A 3122-nucleotide genomic window follows, 5' to 3' on the forward strand; every position below is an offset into this window, starting at 1 on the left:
AGATGTAGTGACTGTTACTGGTGCCCACATTTTTCTCCAGGTTGGTGTGGTCTAAGAAGCAAAGATGTATGATGCATAGCGCTTGATAATCAGATGGGAATTTAGAGAGTTTATGTTCCAAATTTATAGTTATATACAGAAGACAATTGGTCTTTTGAGTGGTGAGGTGTCTTACCTACAAATACCCAGCTAGTTATTAGCAGAGACTGGAGAGGAAACAAGATGCTACACTCCAGTCCCTTTGTATTAAGCTGTGTCTTACCTTTAGAGCACAATTATATATTTTGGAATGATTATAGCTTATTGTCTCAGAGCACAGAGGTTTGTTTGCTTTTTTTTTTAATTTATTTATTTTTCAGAGATAGAACATGAGCAGGGGAGGGGCATAGAGAGAGGGAGACACAGAATCCAAAGCAGGCTCCAGGCTCTAAGATGTCAGCACAGAGCCCAATGCAGGGCTTGAGCTCACGAACCGTGAAATCATGACCTGAGCCAAAGTTGGGTGCTTAACCTACTGAGCCACCCAGGCACCCCCACAGAGCACAGAGTTTTGAGTCAGACAGATGTGGGTTCCATCCAAGTCCTTCATCTGTAAGGAGTAAGGCTCTGGGCAAATTACAAATCTCTCTGTGCCTCAGTTTCCTCATTATTAGGACGGTATCAGCTTCAAATTATTGCTTTAAGCATTAATTGATAATACAAGACTAGGGCCTAACTCTGTAAGCACTCAAGAAAGTGTAATTATTTTATTCTTTTAGCATATCAGAGGTTAATGCCAAAGTATTTTTTCCTAGATATCAACATACTTTCATGTAGTTCTAAAGAAAGTTTGGAAATAAAAGACACTTTCATTTTGTATGTTAAGAAGGAAAATTCTGTGGGTATAATAGTGCTTAATTTATCAGTAAACATTCACAAGTCATTTGTGTGAAGCTTAAATTTCAAAAACATATTCACTTGGATTAAATCTTTACAACAAGGCCCTGTTAAATGTTCTGATTTCACATTTATAGTGAACCAATGAATACATTAGAGTGCCAGTTACCTAAAAACGTGGATTGATAAAGCAATAAAATAAATTATTCTCTTATCACAGATCCAGGAATATGAATATCTATAATTACCAGAATTCTGTTATAAAAATGAAATTATTTTGCTTTCATTTTTTTTTAATGCTGGAATGCCTGGGTGGCTCAGTCAGTTAAGCATCCAACTTTGGCTCAGGTCATGATCTCACGGTTCATGAGTTTGAGCCCTGCGTTGTGTTCTGTGCTGACAGTTCAGAGCCTGGAGCCTGCATCGGATTCTGTGTCTTAAACTTTAAAAAATTATATGTATATATATTTTTAATGTTTACTTATTTATTTTGAGAGAGAGAGAGAGAGATACAGCATGAGTGGGGGAGGGACAGAGAGAGAGAGGGGAGAGAGAATCCCAAGCAGGCTCCACACTGTCAGCACAGAACCTGATGTGGGGCTTGAACTCATGAAACCATGAGATCATGACCTGAGCTGACATCAAGAGTCAGATGCTTAACAAACTGAGCCACCCAGGTGCCTGAATTTTTTTTGCTTTTTACACATGAAATGATTTTAAGGAATTTGTGTGACTCTAAGAACAAAGCTTAATTCTCAAATTTTATTTTAAATGCTTAGAATAAAGTATAGTTTTAACAAAAGATATAGTGATTACTGTTTATGGAGCACAGTAGATGGTATCGAAGGGAAGATATATATACTAAAATGCCAGCCAATTCAGCTCCCCTATTTCATTTATAGTGTTTAAGGCAGTTTTCTTAGATGCTATTACTGATTTGCATTTTACCAATAAAGGAACAAAGGCTTGGTCAATTGCTCAAGATGAGAATGTCAGTTAATAAGTGGCGAATCCAGAACACAAATTCATATCTAAAGAATCTAAAATCTTGCTCAATTCATGATGTCCACCTGTGATTCTTGGTGATAATCTTACTACAGTTACAGTATTGATAAAATATGATTTTTGTTATGCATAAGTGGTTATTTATACACACTAAATTTTAGCAAAGCCAAATATTGATTTATATGAGGTTGTATTCTATACTAAAAACACACATTACAAAATCTGAATAATTTAGATTCAACTGAGATTGTGTCTATGTTGAGAATAATTTCAATCGCATTTTTTAAAGATTTAGAAATATCGTAAGCATGGAAAAACAAAGTAAGGGAACACAAAAGTCGGTGCTATGCCGCCTAGTATCTGAGTTAAAGGGGGAAATGGCTAATTTCGCTCACATTACTTATTCTGAGGAAGCAAAGCTCATCAGAAAAGACAAATAAAAGGATCAGAAAACAAAATGTACCTATCATCGACCTTTAAGGGAACTCTACTTGCTGGCTCTATGGCAAGGAATGCTGAACAGTTAAATAGATGATACCTGCAACATTATATGACCTTTTCTTAGGTCAACCAATTATAAGCATTAAAACAAAATGTTAAATCCTAGTTCAGTGAAACTGTTTCTATGAACAGAGTAATAGAGTCCAGTTACCTGACTTGCTGTCTCTCTGCCCCCTTAGAAAGGTAGACTTTTAGAGAACCTATAGAAATAAATGGTTATAATGTCCCTTAGGTCAACCCTTTCAAATATCAATTGTCAAGCTTTGGCAGCTGCTGTATGAGACCAAATTTCAAGTTGAGAACTCTGACAAGTAAGTGAAAGGTGTTCTGAGTTCTGATGGAAAGGAATCCTCGTGCTCTAGAGACATGGGATATAGGTTGCAAAGTTCATGTTTTGAAGTGAAAACCAACTAGTATGACTAAACCCAGTCACTGTGCAATATTTCATGCAATAATTGCTATTTGTATTTAAATGAGTCATAAAAATGGTAAAATCATGTTGATCAAATCAAATCATTCGTTTGTTTTAGGGACTTAACTTTAGGATTGCTGGTAAGGGTCCTCTTTACTTCATTTCTCTCCATTTTCTCTAATTTGAGAAAAAATGTCTTCTTTATGTGTTAGCATGTGTTTACTTTTTTGATGTCTATATTACCCTAATATTTTCATATCTAATTCAGAATATAATTTATTATAGAAAAACACTTTGGAAATCAAATACTTATTTAGAAAATGTCATT

The sequence above is a fragment of the Prionailurus viverrinus genome, chromosome C2, assembly GCF_022837055.1.
Source record: "Prionailurus viverrinus isolate Anna chromosome C2, UM_Priviv_1.0, whole genome shotgun sequence".
Taxonomy (NCBI): Eukaryota; Metazoa; Chordata; class Mammalia; order Carnivora; family Felidae; genus Prionailurus; species Prionailurus viverrinus.